This window comes from Notothenia rossii, assembly GCF_949606895.1.
Source record: "Notothenia rossii genome assembly, chromosome: 2".
In the NCBI taxonomy this organism is placed as follows: Eukaryota; Metazoa; Chordata; class Actinopteri; order Perciformes; family Nototheniidae; genus Notothenia; species Notothenia rossii.
In genome coordinates, this window is record NC_136904.1 from 94,563,433 (window position 1) to 94,576,079 (window position 12,647).

Here is a 12,647-nt window from a genome sequence, read left to right on the forward strand (position 1 = left end):
GGCCGCTCTCCGCGTGCCAAAAGGCAGGAGAGAGGCGCACAGCTGGCTCCCTGACATCACTCACCCCGACAGGACACCCAGTACAGGGTGTGTCAGAGAGGAATGGGAGAAATCCCTCAAATAAAAATGAATAAATGAACAGGGGGAAGACCAAGATGCAGCCGTGCAAATATCTTCCACTGACATTCCTCCGTGCAAAGCCGTGGAGGAGGAAATTCCTCTGGTGGAGTGCGCCTTGATGTTCTCCGTGGGCTCCACCCCAGAGGAGACATATGCCTGTGACACAGCCTCACACAGCCAGTGTGACAGCCGTTGTGCAGACAGAGGTTGCCCGATCGAGCTCTCTCTATAGTGCACGAACAGGCGCTGAGAACGGTGCCAGGCCGCCGTGCGCGCCACATAGCAGGACAGCGCGCGCACCGGGCAGAGGAGATGAGATGTGGCTTCTTCCTCCGATTTATGAGGAGGCGGAAAAAACCCATCCAGGGTGATCACTCTTGACCTAAAAGTGCTTGTGATGACCTTTGGCATAAAGGCTGGGTTAGGCCGTAGCACAGCCGAACTGCCATCTCCTTGGATCCGGAGGCATGACGGGGCCACAGAGAGAGCGGATAGATCACTCACCCTCTTTGCTGATGTTAGAGCCAAAAGCAGTACTACTTTGGCTGATAACATTTTAAGGGGAACCTGCTCTAACGGTTCAAATGGGGCTTTGTTTAGTGCTCGTAACACCAAAGCCAGATCCCACTGAGGCGCCAGTGCGCGTGACACTGGTCTGAGTCTTCGTACCCCTTGCAGAAAACGATTCATCAGGGGGTGACAGAACAACGTCCCGGCTCCGAAACCCACGTGACAAGATGATATGGCAGCCGCATATACCTCGATTGTGCTGAAAGACAAATTCCTGTCCAACAACAGCTGGAGGAATGACAGCACGTGAGGCAGGGGGCACGTAGTGGGGTCCAGGCTTCTTTCTACACACCAGCGCTGGAACGCTGCCCACTTGGCTGTGTAGGTCGCTCTGGTAGACGCGGCCCTGGCGCCCTGAATGGTGCGTACAACATCTTGAGAGAGACCCAACCTCTCTAAGTGTTCCCGTTCAGGGGCCATGCCCATAGGCGCTGGCCTATCATTGGGTGACTGTAAATCGTTCCCTCCACCTGCGAGAGAGCGTCCCCGCGCCACGGAATTTCCCACGGTCTGCCTGACAGCGTACGCTGTAGGCATGGAAACCAGGAAGCGCCCGTGCGCTCCGGGGCAATCAGGATCACTGACAGCCCCTCCTCCTGCACTCGGTCCAGAAACCGGGGAATCAACGGGACTGGGGGGAAGGCGTACAGCAGTCCCCTGGGCCATGGACGATGTGCGAACGCGTCCACCCCTAGGGGGGGGAGGTCCCGCGCTGACAGGGAGAACCAGAGGGCGCATTGCGCGTTCCCGCGTGCGGCGAACAGATCCGCCTCCGCCCTCCCGAACCGGCTCCAAACCTGGGCGATCAGCTCGGGATGTAGGCTCCAGTCCTCCTGTCGAGGACCTCCTCTGGACATGAGGTCTGCCCCTTTGTTCAACTCGCCGCGCACATACAGTGCTCTGATGGAGAGTCTTGCACAATCTTCCACTTGGACTCAAGGATGAATCCATTTCTGTCACATGTTTGACCTTTGATTGTGATCAAGAGGCCAAAAGTCTCTGAGACCTCACAAAACATGATTTTGTGGCCGTAACAATAATTAATATGTTAACTATGACAAAGTCACTCAACTTTCTGATGGGATGAAATGATGAATCGATGACATGTTGGACAGACATGGATGTAAAGTGCTTCATGACTGGTTGGCAGAAGCTACAAGTTCCAGGCGGTAACTCCAGTTTAGTTTAGTGCTCTTAATAGCATACATGTTATTGAACTAGGATATTCAAATAAATGTGCATTCATTTTATACACCAATAACTATTCAATAGAATTATCCTAAAGTATATCAAGATCAGTAAATAGCAATAATCGTGCATAAACAACACAACAAGAACAAAGACTGCTCTTAACTTAGGAGCAAACACATCCCATATTTCTCTCCTATTTGAATAACTCTGCCATGGCAACAGTCACAGTGTCCACCTTTTTAATAAAGTTTGGTATCGGTGTTTTCATGTCCTTATTCTGATAAAGAGGCCTGAATACATGTTTCACCTGCTGTATATTTAATGTATAATACAAAGCCTTTGACTTAACTTAAAGAGAACAAGATCAAATGGGTGGTCCAGGATCTCATGATTTCACCTTAAGGGCTGTACTATGTATGAGGCCCTAAAGCAACTGCTCCATTATTATGGAGGTGTGTGTGGTTAAAAGTTAAAACACATCAGTCACACCGCTCTTTAGCCTTTCTGATGATTCTGAAGGTAAACACAGTGAAGGCGGTGCTTGAGAGGCGGTGCGTGAAAGGCACTGCGCGCTTGTCTTCTCACAGGCTGAGTTAACCCTCCCGCTGCCTCCTGGTGCTGCAGAGATTTCATGAAGTGAAGGAGGTCCTGCCAACACTGGCAGGACAGAAAACGACACGCCCGTTCTAAGCCGTGTCCCTCACTCCTCACATCCCAAGCTGCATCCCCAAAAAGTTTATTATGTTGTTTCATCGTTTTAGATGTTATGTTTCGGTTGTGCTCTTGATAAGCCATTAAAACAGTAAAAACACGTTCAGTTTCCTTTTGCTTTTTGTGTCTCCTGTACACCAAAAAATACCCATCTGTGATGGAAAAAGAAAGTAATCCAAAAGTAATCTAAAAGTAATCTGATTACGTTTTTATGACACGTTTTTAAGACACATAACTGTAACCCTAACCCTAACCCTAACCCTAACCCTAACCCTATTTAGGGGCAATGGATGTCCACTTGCGGGAGACGACAGACAGTGGTGCGGTTAGCCAAAGTGACAATGGATGTCCACTTGCGGGAGACGACAGACAGTGGTGCGGTTAGCCAAAGTGACAGACCTAATGTTAGACCAATTTACAGGCAATGGACGTCCACTCTCGGGAGAGAGACCTCCAGCATGTGTCCCTGACATGGAGACTCTGTTTATTTCACTCATCCAGGACAGAGACCGGGGAAATCTCCTCTCTGTGGCCCCTCCAAGACCCCCAAAGGACGGACCACAGACCTCCAGCATGTGTCCCTGACATGGGCACCTCCATAACCTTGCACACCGTGAGTCCCCGGACTCCCGGACTTAAGCACTCCCCCACGGACTAAACCCAGATGTTCACACCCTACAGAACTCCATGCCCCTGGTTAACCTAAAGGGGGTGGATTTTGCGGTGCTTTACCGTCGGCACATCGGTATCCATATTCGGCCTTATTCACGGCACCACCACCCCTTCTGTGGAGGATATTCTCATGCTCCTGGTAACCCTTTAAATAGTCTGATACTGTCAGGGCTCATCACCGCACTTTACAAGCCATAAATAATGTTTAAATGGTCGGGGAAAGTGTTTTTAAACGTCTGGAAGAGAGTTGTAGCCTGTCATTTTGCAGGATATCATTTAACATGTAACCTCTCCTGGAAATGCACAGAATATGTCCATTTCCAGGAGAGGTTATATCCTGCAAAATGACAGGCTATAAGCCAGGAAAAAGTGTTTGAAAGGCGGGGAAAAGTTGTTTAAAATAGTCGGAAAAGTGTTTTTAAACGTCTGGAAGAGAGTTGTTGCCTGTCATTTTGCAGGATATAATTTAACATGGAACCTCTCCTGGAAATGCGCAGAGTATGTCCATTTCCAGGAGAGGTTCCATGTTAAATTATATCCTGCAAAATGACAGGCTATAAGCCAGGAAAAAGTGTTTGAAAGGCGGGGAAAAGTGTTTGAAAGGCGGGGAAAAGTTGTTTAAAATACTACCTCCAGGGCGCATCACCGCATTTTACAAGCCAGGGAAGGTGTCGGAATCCTGGGTAAACATTGTTTAAATAGTCTGACACCTGGCACTGTATTTGCCCCTGGGAGAGGTTCCATGTTAAATTATATCCTGCAAAATGACAGGCTATAAGCCAGGAAAAAGTGTTTGAAAGGCGGGGAAAAGTGTTTGAAAGGCGGGGAAAAGTTGTTTAAAATACTACCTCCAGGGCGCATCACCGCATTTTACAAGCCAGGGAAGGTGTCGGAATCCTGGGTAAACATTGTTTAAATAGTCTGACACCTGGCACTGTATTTGCCCCTGGGAGAGGTTCCATGTTAAATTATATCCTGCAAAATGACAGGCTATAAGCCAGGAAAAAGTGTTTGAAAGGCGGGGAAAAGTGTTTGAAAGGCGGGGAAAAGTTGTTTAAAATACTACCTCCAGGGCGCATCACCGCATTTTACAAGCCAGGGAAGGTGTCGGAATCCTGGGTAAACATTGTTTAAATAGTCTGACACCTGGCACTGTATTTGCCCCTGGGAGAGGTTCCATGTTAAATTATATCCTGCAAAATGACAGGCTATAAGCCAGGAAAAAGTGTTTGAAAGGCGGGGAAAAGTGTTTGAAAGGCGGGGAAAAGTTGTTTAAAATACTACCTCCAGGGCGCATCACCGCATTTTACAAGCCAGGGAAGGTGTCGGAATCCTGGGTAAACATTGTTTAAATAGTCTGACACCTGGCACTGTATTTGCCCCTGGGAGAGGTTCCATGTTAAATTATATCCTGCAAAATGACAGGCTATAAGCCAGGAAAAAGTGTTTGAAAGGCGGGGAAAAGTGTTTGAAAGGCGGGGAAAAGTTGTTTAAAATACTACCTCCAGGGCGCATCACCGCATTTTACAAGCCAGGGAAGGTGTCGGAATCCTGGGTAAACATTGTTTAAATAGTCTGACACCTGGCACTGTATTTGCCCCTGGGAGAGGTTCCATGTTAAATTATATCCTGCAAAATGACAGGCTATAAGCCAGGAAAAAGTGTTTGAAAGGCGGGGAAAAGTGTTTGAAAGGCGGGGAAAAGTTGTTTAAAATACTACCTCCAGGGCGCATCACCGCATTTTACAAGCCAGGGAAGGTGTCGGAATCCTGGGTAAACATTGTTTAAATAGTCTGACACCTGGCACTGTATTTGCCCCTGGGAGAGGTTCCATGTTAAATTATATCCTGCAAAATGACAGGCTATAAGCCAGGAAAAAGTGTTTGAAAGGCGGGGAAAGTGTTCCTGCAGCCCCTCCATAACGGTAATAATGATTAGAAATGATTTCCAGGGCAGAAAGCGTTTTTTAAATGTGGAAAAAAATATGTTAAACTGTTTAAAAAGCACAAAGTGATTTGAGTGCAGTTCTCATGTGTCCCCACAGGACGGCGCGTCGTCCCAGGGAGCACAGTGCATGGTGACAAGGTACGATTTATACCCTAAAATAGCATGCTAAGTGTGGGTGGATTAGTTTCAAAGCATGCACACTCTGCTCGTGTCAGACTTCCATCAAATAGACCGGGGAAAACACCTCTCATTAGCCCCTCAAAGACCACCAAAGGACGGACTAAGCAGCTCCAGCACGGCTCCCTCACATGGAGCTCAGGTTATTTCATACCTCCAGGAGAGGGACCGGGAAAACCACCTCTCTGTAGCCCCTGACAGAGCCCCAAAGGACGGACTAAGGACCTCCGGCAACAGTGGCACTTCCATAACCTCGTGCACCGTGAGACCCCGGGCCCCCGGACTTAAGCACTCCCCCACGGACTAAACCCAGTTGTTCACACCCTGCAGAATCTCATGCCCCTGGTCACCTTTAAGGGGGGGTGGATTTTGCGGTGCTTTACCGTCCGAACACAAGCATCAATATTCGTCCTCCTCCTTCACAGCAGCAGCAGCAGCAGCAGCAGCAGCAGCAGCAGCAGCAGCAGCAGCAGCACCTGCCCTGCTGCACTTCCATAACCTCGTGCACCGTGAGACCCCGGGCCCCCGGACTTAAGCACTCCCCCACGGACTAAACCCAGTTGTTCACACCCTGCAGAATCTCATGCCCCTGGTCACCTTTAAGGGGGGGTGGATTTTGCGGTGCTTTACCGTCCGAACACAAGCATCAATATTCGTCCTCCTTCACAGCAGCAGCAGCAGCAGCAGCAGCAGCAGCAGCAGCAGCAGCAGCAGCAGCAGCAGCAGCAGCACCTGCCCTGCTGCACTTCCATAACCTCGTGCACCGTGAGACCCCGGGCCCCCGGACTTAAGCACTCCCCCACGGACTAAACCCAGATGTTCACACCCTGCAGAATCTCATGCCCCTGGTCACCTTTAAGGGGGGGTGGATTTTGCGGTGCTTTACCGTCCGAACACAAGCATCAATATTCATCCTCCTTCACAGCAGCAGCAGCAGCAGCAGCAGCAGCAGCACCTGCCCTGCTGGAGGTTCACACTTTAACTTATTTGTATTCGTTTTTTTTTGTTCCCCTCCTCTGCCTTACACATCCTCCCACGCTCGAGCACTCCTCACTCGGACTAAACCCCTCCATGCACACCGCCAGAACCAGAACCTCACGACCCTGGTGACCTTAAAGGTGTTTGTCTTTGTTTGTTTTTGTATTCCACATAGACAGGCTGGGGTTCAGCACCACGCACAGAGCCTACCCGCTACCTCCAGGGCGCATCACCACATTTTACAAGCCAGGAAAGGTGCATGGATCCTGGGTAAACATTGATTAAGTGTTTTTAAATGTGTGGAACAGTGTTTTGTCACTTTCAAAACTCTCCTGTCATTGACCGGAGAATTTGGGTCGATGTTGTATTCAATCTGGCCATTAATATTCCAGTGAGACGAAGTACGTACATTGACCGGAGTGATCCCATGTTAATGTTGTCCAAATACCGGAACATTCCCTAACCCTATTTAGGGGCAATGGATGTCCACTTGCGGGAGACGACAGACAGTGGTGCGGTTAGCCAAAGTGACAATGGATGTCCACTTGCGGGAGACGACAGACAGTGGTGCGGTTAGCCAAAGTGACAGACCTAATGTTAGACCAATTTACAGGCAATGGACGTCCACTCTCGGGAGAGAGACCTCCAGCATGTGTCCCTGACATGGAGACTCTGTTTATTTCACTCATCCAGGACAGAGACCGGGGAAATCTCCTCTCTGTGGCCCCTCCAAGACCCCCAAAGGACGGACCACAGACCTCCAGCATGTGTCCCTGACATGGGCACCTCCATAACCTTGCACACCGTGAGTCCCCGGACTCCCGGACTTAAGCACTCCCCCACGGACTAAACCCAGATGTTCACACCCTACAGAACTCCATGCCCCTGGTTAACCTAAAGGGGGTGGATTTTGCGGTGCTTTACCGTCGGCACATCGGTATCCATATTCGGCCTTATTCACGGCACCACCACCCCTTCTGTGGAGGATATTCTCATGCTCCTGGTAACCCTTTAAATAGTCTGATACTGTCAGGGCTCATCACCGCACTTTACAAGCCATAAATAATGTTTAAATGGTCGGGGAAAGTGTTTTTAAACGTCTGGAAGAGAGTTGTAGCCTGTCATTTTGCAGGATATCATTTAACATGTAACCTCTCCTGGAAATGCACAGAATATGTCCATTTCCAGGAGAGGTTATATCCTGCAAAATGACAGGCTATAAGCCAGGAAAAAGTGTTTGAAAGGCGGGGAAAAGTTGTTTAAAATAGTCGGAAAAGTGTTTTTAAACGTCTGGAAGAGAGTTGTTGCCTGTCATTTTGCAGGATATAATTTAACATGGAACCTCTCCTGGAAATGCGCAGAGTATGTCCATTTCCAGGAGAGGTTCCATGTTAAATTATATCCTGCAAAATGACAGGCTATAAGCCAGGAAAAAGTGTTTGAAAGGCGGGGAAAAGTGTTTGAAAGGCGGGGAAAAGTTGTTTAAAATACTACCTCCAGGGCGCATCACCGCATTTTACAAGCCAGGGAAGGTGTCGGAATCCTGGGTAAACATTGTTTAAATAGTCTGACACCTGGCACTGTATTTGCCCCTGGGAGAGGTTCCATGTTAAATTATATCCTGCAAAATGACAGGCTATAAGCCAGGAAAAAGTGTTTGAAAGGCGGGGAAAAGTGTTTGAAAGGCGGGGAAAAGTTGTTTAAAATACTACCTCCAGGGCGCATCACCGCATTTTACAAGCCAGGGAAGGTGTCGGAATCCTGGGTAAACATTGTTTAAATAGTCTGACACCTGGCACTGTATTTGCCCCTGGGAGAGGTTCCATGTTAAATTATATCCTGCAAAATGACAGGCTATAAGCCAGGAAAAAGTGTTTGAAAGGCGGGGAAAAGTGTTTGAAAGGCGGGGAAAAGTTGTTTAAAATACTACCTCCAGGGCGCATCACCGCATTTTACAAGCCAGGGAAGGTGTCGGAATCCTGGGTAAACATTGTTTAAATAGTCTGACACCTGGCACTGTATTTGCCCCTGGGAGAGGTTCCATGTTAAATTATATCCTGCAAAATGACAGGCTATAAGCCAGGAAAAAGTGTTTGAAAGGCGGGGAAAAGTGTTTGAAAGGCGGGGAAAAGTTGTTTAAAATACTACCTCCAGGGCGCATCACCGCATTTTACAAGCCAGGGAAGGTGTCGGAATCCTGGGTAAACATTGTTTAAATAGTCTGACACCTGGCACTGTATTTGCCCCTGGGAGAGGTTCCATGTTAAATTATATCCTGCAAAATGACAGGCTATAAGCCAGGAAAAAGTGTTTGAAAGGCGGGGAAAAGTGTTTGAAAGGCGGGGAAAAGTTGTTTAAAATACTACCTCCAGGGCGCATCACCGCATTTTACAAGCCAGGGAAGGTGTCGGAATCCTGGGTAAACATTGTTTAAATAGTCTGACACCTGGCACTGTATTTGCCCCTGGGAGAGGTTCCATGTTAAATTATATCCTGCAAAATGACAGGCTATAAGCCAGGAAAAAGTGTTTGAAAGGCGGGGAAAAGTGTTTGAAAGGCGGGGAAAAGTTGTTTAAAATACTACCTCCAGGGCGCATCACCGCATTTTACAAGCCAGGGAAGGTGTCGGAATCCTGGGTAAACATTGTTTAAATAGTCTGACACCTGGCACTGTATTTGCCCCTGGGAGAGGTTCCATGTTAAATTATATCCTGCAAAATGACAGGCTATAAGCCAGGAAAAAGTGTTTGAAAGGCGGGGAAAAGTGTTTGAAAGGCGGGGAAAAGTTGTTTAAAATACTACCTCCAGGGCGCATCACCGCATTTTACAAGCCAGGGAAGGTGTCGGAATCCTGGGTAAACATTGTTTAAATAGTCTGACACCTGGCACTGTATTTGCCCCTGGGAGAGGTTCCATGTTAAATTATATCCTGCAAAATGACAGGCTATAAGCCAGGAAAAAGTGTTTGAAAGGCGGGGAAAAGTGTTTGAAAGGCGGGGAAAAGTTGTTTAAAATACTACCTCCAGGGCGCATCACCGCATTTTACAAGCCAGGGAAGGTGTCGGAATCCTGGGTAAACATTGTTTAAATAGTCTGACACCTGGCACTGTATTTGCCCCTGGGAGAGGTTCCATGTTAAATTATATCCTGCAAAATGACAGGCTATAAGCCAGGAAAAAGTGTTTGAAAGGCGGGGAAAAGTGTTTGAAAGGCGGGGAAAAGTTGTTTAAAATACTACCTCCAGGGCGCATCACCGCATTTTACAAGCCAGGGAAGGTGTCGGAATCCTGGGTAAACATTGTTTAAATAGTCTGACACCTGGCACTGTATTTGCCCCTGGGAGAGGTTCCATGTTAAATTATATCCTGCAAAATGACAGGCTATAAGCCAGGAAAAAGTGTTTGAAAGGCGGGGAAAAGTGTTTGAAAGGCGGGGAAAAGTTGTTTAAAATACTACCTCCAGGGCGCATCACCGCATTTTACAAGCCAGGGAAGGTGTCGGAATCCTGGGTAAACATTGTTTAAATAGTCTGACACCTGGCACTGTATTTGCCCCTGGGAGAGGTTCCATGTTAAATTATATCCTGCAAAATGACAGGCTATAAGCCAGGAAAAAGTGTTTGAAAGGCGGGGAAAAGTGTTTGAAAGGCGGGGAAAAGTTGTTTAAAATACTACCTCCAGGGCGCATCACCGCATTTTACAAGCCAGGGAAGGTGTCGGAATCCTGGGTAAACATTGTTTAAATAGTCTGACACCTGGCACTGTATTTGCCCCTGGGAGAGGTTCCATGTTAAATTATATCCTGCAAAATGACAGGCTATAAGCCAGGAAAAAGTGTTTGAAAGGCGGGGAAAAGTGTTTGAAAGGCGGGGAAAAGTTGTTTAAAATACTACCTCCAGGGCGCATCACCGCATTTTACAAGCCAGGGAAGGTGTCGGAATCCTGGGTAAACATTGTTTAAATAGTCTGACACCTGGCACTGTATTTGCCCCTGGGAGAGGTTCCATGTTAAATTATATCCTGCAAAATGACAGGCTATAAGCCAGGAAAAAGTGTTTGAAAGGCGGGGAAAGTGTTCCTGCAGCCCCTCCATAACGGTAATAATGATTAGAAATGATTTCCAGGGCAGAAAGCGTTTTTTAAATGTGGAAAAAAATATGTTAAACTGTTTAAAAAGCACAAAGTGATTTGAGTGCAGTTCTCATGTGTCCCCACAGGACGGCGCGTCGTCCCAGGGAGCACAGTGCATGGTGACAAGGTACGATTTATACCCTAAAATAGCATGCTAAGTGTGGGTGGATTAGTTTCAAAGCATGCACACTCTGCTCGTGTCAGACTTCCATCAAATAGACCGGGGAAAACACCTCTCATTAGCCCCTCAAAGACCACCAAAGGACGGACTAAGCAGCTCCAGCACGGCTCCCTCACATGGAGCTCAGGTTATTTCATACCTCCAGGAGAGGGACCGGGAAAACCACCTCTCTGTAGCCCCTGACAGAGCCCCAAAGGACGGACTAAGGACCTCCGGCAACAGTGGCACTTCCATAACCTCGTGCACCGTGAGACCCCGGGCCCCCGGACTTAAGCACTCCCCCACGGACTAAACCCAGTTGTTCACACCCTGCAGAATCTCATGCCCCTGGTCACCTTTAAGGGGGGGTGGATTTTGCGGTGCTTTACCGTCCGAACACAAGCATCAATATTCGTCCTCCTCCTTCACAGCAGCAGCAGCAGCAGCAGCAGCAGCAGCAGCAGCAGCAGCAGCAGCAGCACCTGCCCTGCTGCACTTCCATAACCTCGTGCACCGTGAGACCCCGGGCCCCCGGACTTAAGCACTCCCCCACGGACTAAACCCAGATGTTCACACCCTGCAGAATCTCATGCCCCTGGTCACCTTTAAGGGGGGGTGGATTTTGCGGTGCTTTACCGTCCGAACACAAGCATCAATATTCATCCTCCTTCACAGCAGCAGCAGCAGCAGCAGCAGCAGCAGCAGCACCTGCCCTGCTGGAGGTTCACACTTTAACTTATTTGTATTCGTTTTTTTTTGTTCCCCTCCTCTGCCTTACACATCCTCCCACACTCGAGCACTCCTCACTCGGACTAAACCCCTCCATGCACACCGCCAGAACCAGAACCTCACGACCCTGGTGACCTTAAAGGTGTTTGTCTTTGTTTGTTTTTGTATTCCACATAGACAGGCTGGGGTTCAGCACCACGCACAGAGCCTACCCGCTACCTCCAGGGCGCATCACCACATTTTACAAGCCAGGAAAGGTGCATGGATCCTGGGTAAACATTGATTAAGTGTTTTTAAATGTGTGGAACAGTGTTTTGTCACTTTCAAAACTCTCCTGTCATTGACCGGAGAATTTGGGTCGATGTTGTATTCAATCTGGCCATTAATATTCCAGTGAGACGAAGTACGTACATTGACCGGAGTGATCCCATGTTAATGTTGTCCAAATACCGGAACATTCCCTAACCCTAACACCAGATACTGACTGGTTTTCGGACCCCCCCAGACCCCCCCAATAAAGCAAAAATGCACGTTTCAGAGTGGCCTTTTATTGTGGCCAGCCTAAGGCACACCTGTGCAATAGTCATGCTGTCTAATCAGCATCTTGATATGCCACACCTGTGAGGTGGGATGGATTATCTCGGCAAAGGAGAAGTGCTCACTATCACAGATCTTTTCAGATTTGTGAACAATATTTGAGAGAAATGGTTTTTTTGTGTACGTAGAAAATGTTTTAGATCTTTGAGTTCATCTCATGAAAAATGGGAGCAAAAACAAAAGTGTTGCGTTTATATTTTTGTTCAGTGTAGCTGCACCTTTACCAGCTTTGAGAACACTTTCATGATCAATCATTATAAAACATATCATATCTATTACTCTGAAATGGACCAATCTGCACAATGACTACTTTTACTGTCGCTACTTTGACTATATTTAGATGCTGGCACTTTACTACTTTTACTTGAGGAACATTTTGAATGCAGGACTTTTACTGTAACAGAGTATTCCATCCCAGTCTCACATCTAAACGTGTAATAACTACGTTGGTCCACAACGTAGGACGTAGTATTTCTATAAAAACACCTCTGAAATTGTAAGATCCCTACGTTTTTTTTCACCATTCATTCCAATGGCTGACGTCTATGTCACGTGATCTTCAAATGTCTCCCGGCAGAAAAAAAAAACATGTCCGAACTTGGTTTTATTCTCGGTGGAAAATGCCTATTTTAAGGTTAGTTTGGCCATTAAAATGCGTTTTGATG